The sequence below is a fragment of the Talpa occidentalis genome, unplaced genomic scaffold (genome assembly GCF_014898055.3).
Source record: "Talpa occidentalis isolate TD23 unplaced genomic scaffold, MPIMG_talOcc4v2.1, whole genome shotgun sequence".
In the NCBI taxonomy this organism is placed as follows: domain Eukaryota; kingdom Metazoa; phylum Chordata; class Mammalia; order Eulipotyphla; family Talpidae; genus Talpa; species Talpa occidentalis.
In genome coordinates, this window is record NW_026555331.1 from 99200042 (window position 1) to 99212989 (window position 12948).

The 12948-nt window shown below is 37.5% G+C and overlaps 2 long non-coding RNA genes across 11 annotated transcripts in view; one reads left to right on the forward strand and one right to left on the reverse strand.

Moving 5' to 3' along the window:
- Positions 1–12948, forward strand: part of LOC119248466 (uncharacterized) — a 495811-nt gene that overhangs the window by 169955 nt on the left and 312908 nt on the right. Inside the window, exons 5-6 of one of the 10 annotated variants that reach the window (XR_008550755.1) lie at positions 216–380; positions 3119–3205. The exons of 7 other annotated variants lie outside the window; for them this stretch is intronic. This is a non-coding gene — a long non-coding RNA (uncharacterized LOC119248466). Of the gene's footprint in view, positions 1–215; positions 381–3118; positions 3206–11299; positions 11334–12948 lie in introns of all 10 variants that reach the window. 2 more of the 10 variants (XR_008550757.1, XR_008550756.1) reach the window with 2 other exon arrangements.
- Positions 9276–12130, reverse strand: LOC119243232 (uncharacterized). Its single transcript, XR_005124662.2, has 3 exons — positions 12045–12130; positions 11486–11577; positions 9276–9461 (listed from the first exon to the last, which is right to left on the reverse strand). It is a non-coding gene; the product is annotated as an uncharacterized LOC119243232 (long non-coding RNA).

A 12948-nucleotide genomic window follows, 5' to 3' on the forward strand; every position in this document is an offset into this window, starting at 1 on the left:
TTCTGGGTATGAAATCTTTTGATGAATATATGTAGTACAAATAAGTTCACCCACTCTGGTTTGCCTTTTTTCTCATTTAATAGTGTCTTTTGATGACCAGAAGTTCTTAATTTTTGTGTGTTTTAAGAAATCTTTGCCTATTCCAAGGTCATGGCATATGCTCCTAAGTAGTCTCCTAAAAGCTTTTTTTTTTTTTTTTTACCTTTCCCATTTAGATCTACAATCCAACTTGAATTGAATTTTGTCGATGGTGTAAGATAAAAGGTTCAGCATTCATTTGTTTCCAAATGGATATCCAATTGACCCAGAACCATTTATTGAAAAAAATAACTGTCATCCTTTCCCCATTACACTGTCGTGTCAGCTTTGTCAAACATCAGGTAACCCTATGTATTTGGATTCATTTCTGAGTTCTAATCTGTTACCACGGACTTATTGTCTACCCTTGCAGCCAATATCAGTTTATTACTCATTAGTACTTCTGCTAGTTTAGATCTTTGAGTTACATTCTTCTGAAAGATTACATTAGCTATTCTTAACCCTTTATGTTTTACTTACATTTTAGAATCAACTTTTCAAATTCTACACATGTGCTTGCATACACACACACAGGAAACAGCTGGGAGAGTGATTGAGATTGTATTAACTCTATAGCTCAAATTTGGGAGAACTGACATCTTTATATTATTCAGTTTTCCAATACATAAACATGGTTTTTACCTCCATTTATTTAAGCATCCTTTAGTTTATCTCAAAAATATTTTATACTATTAGTGTACAACTCTCAAATATCTCGTTTGATTTTTTTTTAAGTCTTTTTTTTTTAAGATTTATTTATTTATTTACACAAGCATTGGTTACAGTCAGAATCCCGGGAGGGTGAGAGAATTCTCCAGAGCCAGAGTGGGAGCAGAACAGGCAGAGTGACGAAGTATACTGCTGAGGGGAGCAGCGGGTGGCAGGAGAGGTCTGCGTGCCATGTGGGACCCTCACCAGGTGACCGGGGATCGAACCGGTGCTGCAGAGGCTGCAGGCAGCTTCGCAGCCCAGCGCTCAACTGCTGCGCCACCGGGGAGGCCCTCTCGTTTGATACATTTTATTCTTTCTGTAGATGGTATCACTTTTAATGTTTTATTTTCTACAATTTTATTGTTGATGTATAGATATAGAATTGACTTTTGTATATATTTTTTAAAGATTTATTTATTTATACGTACAAGAACTGGGGTACAGGCCAGAGGTGTGGGGGGTGAGAAGATTCACCAGAGACAGTGGGGAATAGAACAGGTGGATTGACAAATAACACTGCTGAAGGGAACAGTGGGCGAGACAGGAGAGGTCTGCTGTGTCATGTGGGTCTCCTCCCTGGCCAGCTGGGGACTGAGCTCGTGCTGCAATGGCTGAGATAGCTTCATAGTGCTGCATCTTAACCCCGTGAGCCACCAGGGAGGCCCCTGACTTTTGTATATTAACCTTCGTTCTATCAGTGACCTCATTAAACTCCTTTACTTTAGTGTTGTAATAAGCATAGATTGAAAAGTTAAGTAGCCTTCCCAAAATCCACAATGGGTGTTTCCCTAGTTTATAACATAAGATTTAAACTGTAAACTTCATGTCAGTGGTAACTATGCCTCTGACTTTTTATTTTTCAAACTACAGACATAGAGGAAACTATAAAAATTGACTCTGACTAATTTATCTGATGACACAAGATCTGCAATTCTTTGGCTGTTGCTGGCTCAATTGTTACTATAGAACAAATACCTTAATATTTCTTAGGTAATTTAGTTTATTAACAAAAATAAACAAGTCTGTGACTTTAGAATTAAAAAAAATGCATACATTACCTGCAAATAAGTCAGTTCATTCATTTGGAAGGCACATCATAGCATTACTCTGCAGATAGCTACTACTAACATAATTGAGGGTTTGCCCATGACCCAGGCTCTCTTGATAATCCTTCATATTCACCTTGGCTGATAGGATGACATAAAAGTAGGACATTGCCCCAATAATCTTATTACAGTTCTTTTTATGGGTTTTTAAAATTTTATGTCCAGGTTATCAACCCTATTGGAATATTGGTCTTCAGTAACCTGTTTAGTCAGAAGTCTAAGTTAGTAACTTAATTTGTTAAAAACAACAAAAATCGCCCTCTGTCTTTTCCCCTAAATCAATAGGGTTGTCCTATGCTTGTTACCTAGTCACTGTCACCAAATGCTATATAACATTTTGAGCTGTAACATTTGCCTCCAAATAAGCTAATCAGTTCAGGAGGCATTATGTGTTTCATGTGGAGCTAAAAAATAACATTCACCAGCCTTACATAGACTTGGCTATTACATTATAAATTCCTGCAATATAAGAGGATGGTAACAGCAGTATCAAGTCTCACTCACAGTTTACCATCTAGAGAAGTCTTCACGTTTCTTGCTTATTTATAATGGTATTTTTAATCATTGTGTCACTCAAATATGGCAAGTATTGATTTGGTATCTAAACTACTTCATTATTCTGGAATACTATTTCTATTTTAGGAGCATCTACAAAGATTGCTAATTTTTCTCTTGAGGAAGAATAGAATGAAAATTCAATAGAAATTGTTGATTGGCAAAGGTATATTACTCCTCTTTTATACTTTCCCTTTAAAAATGGGAATCACACCCTTTTTCAGCCAATACAGTTTTGATAGGTAGAAGTAAAAGTATTTGTTCATTATAAGGAATTGATCCATCACTTTTTAGAAGGAAATGAGTGGTAACATTTACGTTAAAGAGTCATGTTTTATTACTGGAATAAAAACTCAATGAAGGGCCTCCCTGGTGGTGCAAGAGGTTAAGCACCGCGCTATGAAGCAATCCACAGCCTCTGCAGCATGAGTTTGATCCCTGGCTGGCCAGGGAGAAACCCACAGGATGCAGCAGACCTCTCCGGTCTTGCCCGCTGCTCCCCTCAGCAGTGTATTTTAGTCAGTCTGCCTGCTCTGTTCCCCACTTTCTGGTGAGTCCTCTCACTCCCCACAATTCTGGCCTATACCCCAGCTCTTGTATGCATAAATAAGTAAATCTTTAAAACAAACAAACAAACAAAAAACTCAATGCATACCCCTTTGGTGTAGGTTTTGGAGACACAATTGATGAAGTGAAGTCACTGGAATGGAAACCACAATGCCTGAGATCAAGGCTCACTTTTTACCATAAATCAGGTATTGACTTTGGGAAGCTACTTAAACTCAGTTTCCTGAAACTTGTATAATGTTATAAAAATGTATCAGTATTAGTTCATTAATTGTAATCACTGTATTATATTAACATAAAATGTTGATAATATGAGGAACTGTATGATGGAGTGGGGATGGAGGCTGAGGGCACATGGGAATCCTCTGTATCTGCTCAATTTTTCTGTAAACCAAATTCTATTTTTTTAAAAAGATTTATGCATACAAGAACTGGGGTACAGGCCAGAGGTGCGGGGGATGAGAGGATTCACCAGAGACAGAATGGGGAACAAAACAGGCAGACTGACTGAAATACACCGCTGAAGGGAGCAGCAGGAGAGCCAGGAGAGGTCTGCTGCGCCATGTGAGTAGCTTCCTGGCCAGGGATCAAACTCGTGCTGCTGTGGCTGCGGACAGCTTCATAAGCTGCGTTTTAACCCCTTGCGCCATCAGGGAGGCCCCGAAAATCTATTTAAAAGGGTAAGCAGAACTCTCATGGAGAAAAGGGAATAAAAATACTAAAAGTAAAAGGATTTCAGCTAGTCATGACCATTACCACCATTACCAAAAAATGAAATTATTGGGTTGTTGGAAAAGTCATGATGTATTTTTTCCTATGTTTTTCAAGCAAAAATGTGTCATGTCTTTTCTGACAACCCAATAGATGCCATGACAACAGCACCTCTTTCTGAGCAGTGACTTTCCATATGAGATCTGAATGAAAAGACAATAAAAAAATCGTCAATAAAAAGTCAGTCAGATGAACTAGGGAAGAGCATTGTTCCTCAGCAGAACAGCCAGTACAAAGATCCTAAGACCAGACTAATTGTAAATGTTTGAGAACTAGAAATAATATGTGAGTCTTATGTGTATTGAGCGAGGACAAAAGTGGGGTGAGATAAATTCAGAGAACTGGAACTTGTAATCTCCAAAAAACCACAGAATGTTCTAGAGTTTTGTAGATTAGACTAAGGATGTTTTTCCACATTAAATGGTGTAGCTGCTCTGTCCTAAAAAAGATTCAGAGTAAATCTTGGGGACCAGTTGCTCTATCTAGGTTAATAAAAATATCATGACACCTACCTGCCATTTCCTGAAGTCTTGTTTTGGGGAAACTAGACTTCAAAGGAGAAATCATAACCAGCATGTTTTTATTAATAGCTAAAAACCAGTTTCCCTTGTCTAGGTGCCACAGAAGCAGCTTCAAATTTTCTGCCTAGTAGGTTTTTAGACTGCATTTCTGTTCATAAGAAGGTAAACTACTCAGTGTCTAAAGTTATCACCGTATGTCTACATCCCACTATTTTCTTTTTTCAGAAATATGTGTCATTAAGAGTTAGTTGGGTAACTGTAAGGCCTACTTGCTTCAAAAGGACTCTTGAATTACCTAATCAAAAGGTGCCCTACTCCTTCCTTCCTTTCCCCTTCCCTGCCCAGCACAGACTTATATTTTCAAGGACAGCAATATAGGCTCAGCCTTTTTGTCACTGCCTTTGCCCCAGAATCCCTGCCCTGTGAGAAGCATTATCCCCAAACTCTGCCTTGGAAAGTATGCAGGAGCTTTTCAAATTGTCAATTCAAAGGCTAATGTGAAAACAAGCATCAAAGAGAAAAAGAGATTGTGAATGTAGCAAGAGCGCTGAATCAGGAATCAATAGAACAGAGTTCAAGTTCAGATGCTACCACTTTTGGAACCTCAGTTCTTTAATATGTGCAATCAGAATAAAAATCTTTTCAACGGACACAGCAGAAATCAAAAGAATAATTAGTAACTACTATGAACAGTTATATGGAAACAAGTTCAACAATCTAGAGGAGATGGACAAATTCCTACAACTCTACAATCACCCAAAGCTAGATAAAGAAGAAATAGAACACCTAAACAGACCAATTACAAGCAGCGAAATTGAAATGGTAATCAAAAACCTCCCCAAAAACAAAAGCCCAGGACCTGATGGATTTACAAATGAATTCTACCAAACATTCAGAGACGAATTAGTGCCTATCCTTCACAAACTCTTCCAAAAAATTGAGAAGGAAGGGACAATACCAAACACGTTCTATGAAGCCAATATTACACTAATACCAAAACCGAATAAGGACAACACAAAAAAGGAAAACTACAGGCCAATCTCCCTAATGAACACTGATGCAAAAATCCTCAATAAAATTTTAGCTATCAGAATCCAACAATGTATCCATAAGATAATTCACCACGACCAAGTTGGATTCATTCCAGGGACACAAGGATGGTTTAACATCCGAAAATCAGTCAATGTTATCCAACACATCAACAAAAAGAAATATAAAAACCATATGATAATATCAATAGATGCTGAGAAAGCTTTCGACAAAGTGCAACACCCATTCATGATAAAAGCCCTTGAAATTCTTGGGATACAAGGAACATACCTCAACATCATAAAGGCCATCTATGACAAGCCAACAGCCAGTATCATTCTCAATGGTAAAAAGCTGAAAGCAATTCCATTAAGATCTGGAACAAGACAAGGATGTCCACTCTCACCACTGCTTTTCAATATAATACTGGAAGTCCTAGCCAGAGCAATAAGACAAGAGAAAGACATCCAAGGAATCCAAATAGGAAAAGAAGAAGTCAAACTATCACTATTTGCAGATGATATGATAATATACATAGAGAACCCCAAAAACTCCACAGAAAAACTAATTCAGCTCATCAATCAGTTCAGTAAAGTGGCAGGATACAAAATCAACACGCAAAAGTCAGTAGCCTTCCTATACACAAACAATAAATCTGAAGAAGAAGAAATCAAAAAAACCATCCCTTTTATTATCGAAACAAAAAAAAATCAAATATTTGGGAATAAATCTAACAAAAGAGGTAAAGGACCTATACAAAGAAAACTATAAAACACTGTTAAAAGAAATAGAAGAAGACACAAAGAAATGGAAAGACATCCCCTGCTCATGGATTGGAAGAATAAACATTATTAAAATGGCCATACTACCAAAAGCAATATACAGATTCAATGCTATTCCAATCAAAATTTCAATGTCATTCTTCAAAGAAATAGAACAATTATTGATGAAATTCATATGGAATCACAAAAAAACCCAAATTGCCAAAGCTCTCCTGAAAAAGAAAGAAGGGAATGGAGGCATCACACTCCCAGACTTCAAACTATACTACAAAGCCATAATTATCAAAACTGCATGGTATTGGAACAAGAACAGACATACAGACCAATGGAATCGAATAGAAAATCCAGAAATAAACCCACAGATTTATGGTCAACTAATCTTTGACAAAGGAGCAAAGACTATGCATTGGAGCAAAGAAAGTTTGTTCAATAAATGGTGCTGGGAAAACTGGGTCGCTACATGCAAAAGAATGAAGCTTGACCACTACCTCACACCATACACAAAAATCAACTCAAAATGGATTAAAGAACTAGACATAAGACCTGAAACCATAAAATATATAGAAGGAAATATAGGCGAAACACTACGTGATTTGCACATCAAAGACATCTTTACAGACACATCACCCAAAGCAGTGATAGTGAAGGCAAAGATAAACAGCTGGGACTACATCAAATTAAAGAGCTTCTGCACAGCAAAAGAGACAATAACAAAAACAAAGAGAAACCCCACCAACTGGGAGAACATTTTTGCACCCAACACTAATGATAAAGGACTGATCACAAAAATCTGCAAAGAGCTGATGAGACTCAGCAACAACAAAGAAAATAATCCAGTCAAAAAATGGGCAGAAGAGCTAAAAAGAAACTTCTCTGAAGAGGAAATGCAAATGGCCAACAGACATATGAAAAAATGTTCAACATCACTTGTAATCAGGGAAATGCAAATCAAAACTACCATGAGATACCATCTCACACCAGTGAGAATGGCACATATTAAAAAAACTAGCAACAACAAATGTTGGCGAGGGTGTGGAGAAAAAGGAACTCTTCTGCACTGTTGGTGGGAGTGCAAACTGGTCCAACCACTGTGGAGAGCTGTGTGGAGATTTCTGGACCTACTAAACATAGAGCTTCCATATGATCCAGCAATTCTACTCCTAGGTATTTACCCAAAGGACACAGAAACATCAATTCCAAAGAACACCTGCACCCCTATGTTTATAGCAGCACTATTTACAATAGCTAAGTTTTGGAAACAGCCCAAATGCCCAAAAATAGATGACTGGATCAAGAAGATGTGGTACATATACACCATGGAATATTACTCAGCATTCAAAAAAGATAAACACATGCAATTTGCAGCAACATGGATGGCGTTGGAAGGGATCATGCTCAGCGAAACAAGCCAAAAAGAAAAAGAAAAATACCGGATGGTCTCACTCATAGCAGGAATCTAGAAAACTTAAATAAGGGACCAGGAAAATGAATAACTATAAGAAAGTGAAAATCAAAATCAACAAAAAACTATGAACCAGAGACACTTTTTGGGGGGTGTGGGGTCGGAGGGGAGGGATTGGGGTCAGAATGGGGCGTTTGCAATTGTATGGGGGAATATAAAAATAAAATTTATTATTTAAAAAAAAAAAAAAGAATAAAAATCTTTCCCTGCTGTTCTGACAGGGTTGTGGTGGGAATTAAGTAGCTGTTATCTGTGGAAAGTGCTTTATAAACCTAGGCTGCTACATCAAAATGGAAAGTGAGAGAAATGGAGTAGTTTCAAGTTGGAGAGTTTGTTTTAATTGGCTATCAGCTATGAGAAGAGCACTCAGAAAGCACAGCGGTGAAGGGATATGTGTGGAAAACACACTCTTTGTCATTAAAGCATAGGGTTCCTGCCACTAGGGGCCAATGTACTACACAACTCTAGGGAGCACCATTTACATTGTAGTCTATGCATATATTTGAAAGAGTTTAATAGTAATGTCTTATTAAGGTAAATAATTCCTTATCAATTGAAGGATGAGCCATAAGTAAGGTAGGAACTCAGTTTGGAGACATAAAAAAAGTGAATAGACTGAATGGGACTTCAACTATTTTGTAGAAAAGGAGACATTCTGATTGGAATGAGAAGAGAAAAGACCTTTCGTAAAATTAAGGGCATGAGGAATATTGTTTGGGTGTACTTTCAGGAAGAGTAAGAGAAAATGCTGTGATTTGTTCTTAATTTTGTTAAAGATATGCGAACAGTTTATGGACAAAGATTTATCATTCATCTTTTCACTTTTTTTTTGAAGATTTATTTATTTATGCATACAAGAGCTGGGATACAGGCCAGAGATTCGGGGGTGAGAGGATTCACCAGAGACAGAGTGGGGAACAGAACAGGCAGACTGAGTGAAATACACTGCTGAGAGGAGCAGTGGGCGAGACAGGACAGGTCTGGTCTGCTTCGCCATGTGGGTTTCTCTCTGGCCGGCCTGGGGTGCCAGGGATATAACTTGTGCTGCAGAGGCTGTGGATTGCTTCATAGTGCGGTGCTTAACCCCTTGCGCCACCAGGGAGGCCCTCATCTTTTCACTTTCAATTCAAACACAACTCAAGTATCTGTTCTAAAAGCACTGAAAGGTCAAATGGAGAATGAAGTGCGCAATACCTGAAATGTTTGTGTTCCTCTTGTCTTTTTGTTGATCTATTCTCTGTTAATTTTTATTCCTCATCCAATGTGAAAGGATAATTTAAATGCCTTTTGGAATCTTTGTATGTATTAACTCAGAAGAAGCCTAGTGGTTGCTATTGAGCAAAGGTATTCAGTATCCTTTAGAACATTCTTTCTAATAACATTTACTACTTAGAATGTGAATGTGTGTGTGTCAGTGTGTTTGTGTGTCTACACGCTCATGTTTGGTGTTCTGCATCCCATTCTCCATGAAAAGTGTTGTGCTCTACCAAAAAAACGAAGACATTCAGTGCTTCTCTAGGCCCAACATTTCTTAGTATTATAAAATATTGCAGTTGAATTAAATAATTTAATGAAAATATTAATTTTAAGATTATAATTAAATTTGTAATTCTCACAATTAAAGTCCCAAGCATTTCTATAAAACTGGGCCAGTCAGGACAAATTTTTACTGTGTTCATTTTCTTGTCCCTATTTCACTATGGCCTTTTATTTAAAAAAATGGTTCCCCATTTTGCTGTTATTTTTTTTAATATCTTATCTGATTTGAAAATTGCAGGGCCCATATAAATTTTACAGAGGTATCTGCTTTCTTCCTTCATGGTTTCTCTGCAACAGTGGATTAGCTGGGCCTTTTTCCTTCTGAACATTATTGTATTACCTATGGGGGGAAAGGAGACGGACAGTGTGAACCAATATGCTGATGTTCTGAGGATAAAGATTTGAGAATCTCCTTTCTTTCCTCATAAGAGTTTTCTGCAAATCTGAAGCAGTGACTTTATTCAACACCTGCATCTTTAACAACCAGCGCAGTATAATTACCTTTCTTGAATATTCTATAGAATTGTCAAACAGCAATTTTCTTTTAGAAGGCAGGCTTTTAAATAATGTCGTTTACATACAGAGTTTAACATCTCTTAAGCTAAAAATCTAATTACAAGAATCTGAAATTTACTGCATGTTTATAATTTGGTCTTTTTAAAATTGCTACATCAAAGCACCTTTAACATATATTATGAATCAGAAAAATACATATAGAGAGGCAAAATTAAATATTTTGGAATTTCTTGAATAAATGTTAATTTCTATTAATATTACTATATTAACACATTTTGGTATCTTGTTGCATTTCCCTTGAATTCAACCTGTTTGTGGAGAGAGGTAGCTTACACTGACATGATTTATCAAGATCATTTGATGTCATCATTTCTTCTTTGTTAATGAAAAGTACCAATATTTAAAAAGAACTGCCATCTTACCTTATGTGTAGACGATAGATGGCATATTCAAAACAGCTGAGACAATTCTTCCAATGAACACACTAGATATTAATGCCAATGCTAAATAATGAGATTAGAATTTAGGTGATATACTGCCATTTGATAAAGTGGTTCATGCCCAGATTGTATAAATACTTATCATTTTTGTCATCCTGATTTTATCATTTTTGAAGTGCAAATGAGATTGTCAACCCTTAGAAGTAGTGGTACATCAATATTCCTCACTATAAGGTAAATGTTAAAGTGGAAAATTTAACATAGCATCATATTATTTCATTCTGGTACAAGCTCTAAATTAATGTTATGAAATGTTGTGAGCATGCCTATAAAACTACCACTTATAAAAATTAAAGAGTATCTTTTATAATCTTCAAACTGTAACTCTAACAGTTCCTCTGTTACCCCACATTATTCCCAGAATGTCTAGTCTTTGCTACATTCTGTGCTTCTGCTCGGGATTTCTGTTCTCTATGCCAATTGTGTCCAAGGATTCTGCAAATCTTTTGTACCTTTTTCTAAGCATATTCTCTATGACAGAGCTATTTATTCAGCCTGAAGTCTAATGTACAGCCTTCCCAGACTCTTCCTCAAAAGCACACTCTACCATTCTAGAAACATACATAAATTTAAAAAGAATTTTAATAGAGTCTCATGGCATTGTTTTGAATTTACATCAAGTATTTAGATAGCTAGTGATTTTTCATACCATTTCATTGTATAGAAATAGAACTGTAATTGTAAAATAATTCTTTTACTGTTTGTATCGTGGTCATATACGGAATTAATTTTGTGCCTGAACTCTTCACTATACCGTCAGAAGAATCACAAAGTCTGAGATGCCGGAAATGTATTCTGTATGCTAAATCTTGACATTTCCTGTCACGAAAATAACGTTTAACAAAAGGAATGATGTTCAAAATATTCCACCTATTCATAAACAATTCTCAATTGTCATATTTTATTATGTAAAACATGTTGCAGTTTCTATTTCTCTCCTGTATTCTTAGGCCCTCAGTAAAATATGCACACGTGATGGTACATATGAGGGTACAAGGATTGTGTGTATTTCACATGCAAAGGGAGAGTAGCATTTTTCATGCAACTTCTATATGGACATGATGGCATGAAAATAAAAAACAGTTCTCTCTCGTGTCTGTTTGTGTGTGTGTCTTTTTCTCTCTTACTTCGCTTTTTCTAACCATTGCTTTTTATTTTATAGGGTTTCTTCCATACTATCTTAACTGGATTACAGAGTAAGGACAAGTTTTCTCCATTACAAAATTCTCATTTAATCCTTATCCACACTTAATTTATCAAATTAAATCAGACAAGATTGAACCCGGGGCTTTTCAAGCTGGACATCATGTGTAAAATCGGCAGACAAGGGTTTGTAAAGGGTGCCCACCGTGACTTGTCATAGCGTCTTGCCTCAGCCTCATCTGCCCTCACGTCGATCCAGGCGGGGTCAGGATGCTTCTTGGTGTTACACTGTGGGCTCTGCGGGGAAACAGAGCAGCTACACAGCCTCCAGCAGAGTTACTTATTACACCCTCGGCCCCCTTCACCTGCCCCAGCCATTCAAAATAACATCACACCATAAAATATTCATGAACCGCGCAATGCTGCAGCCAGGGCTTGCTACTGCAGGTGGCTGTTACATCAGTAATTGCCCAATACTTCCCTCCACAGCGTAAAATTGTTTTCATTATGTGTCATGAACACAGAGCCAAGCAAAGCCCTCTTGAGTGGTTTCCCAAGGGCTGGAGGGAGGTGGTACTTAACTTAAACAGGCGCTTTTTGGCTTAGATTTAAAAAAAAAAAAAGGAGAAGCTGTGAAAGCTCATCATTAACTCTCCTTCTAAGTGCAACAAAAAGCAGAAGCTCATGCAAAACTCCCATAAAGATTATCTGAAATGTCTCAGTTACGAGGAAGAGCTTTAGGAGCTTTAGCGGGTCTTACATACTTCAAGCTGCTCGAGCAGAGAAGAGAATAACTTTCCACCTGACTGAAGTTCCCATGGAGTGCAGAGCTAGGGGATAAGCAGGTTTCAGCAATAAACTCCTGCATTGTGAGGCAATAATGCCTAGCCAGGTCCCCCCATTTTGATTCAAGGGTGTCTTTTTCTTTCCCCCCTGTGGAGGACTAATCACAGCTCCACTTTGTTTAATTGCAGCAAAGAGAGAAATGTGTTTAAGAAGTCATTCTGGACCCCTTTAAATGAATGCTGGGGTTCTTCAAGGACAACAAACAGGATGCATAATAAATAAGATTTAATTTTCAGATCAAAATAGGCAAAGTTAAAGATTTTTAGTGGCTGATCTGGGAGAGATGCTGATGAATAGGGGTGGGGGGGTGAGGGGAGCAACAAGTGGGATTAAAGTCTTGTATTTTATATAGCAAAGCTGTTTCTGCATGGTGGGAGGATCCTTACAGGAACAAAATCTTAACAGTATTGGAAGGTGGTAATTTTCCCTGGCATTTTGATTTTGATTTGGAAAGGATTTGGAAAGGAGCAAAGAAATGAAGAGAAGAGAGAAGAGAGAAGAGAAGAGAAGAGAAGAGAAGAGAAGAGAAGAGAAGAGAAGAGAAGAGAAGAGAAGAGAAGAGAAGAGAAGAGAAGAGAAGAGAAGAGAAGAGAAGAGAAGAGAAGAGAAGAGAAGGGAAGAGAAGTTCCTTCTTATAAATTGTCAAACCTTGATAATTGAAAGATTTGCCTGCCCTCATTTTCAAGCTCAGGCCCAGCAAATGCTAGGTGCAGTGTGTGCTTGAGATGGCCCCAGGGTCGTGAACTCCAGGGGGTTGGGAGGAAAAGCATTTATCCATCACATGCCTTCTTTCTGAGTTTGACAAAACTAAGCCACACACCA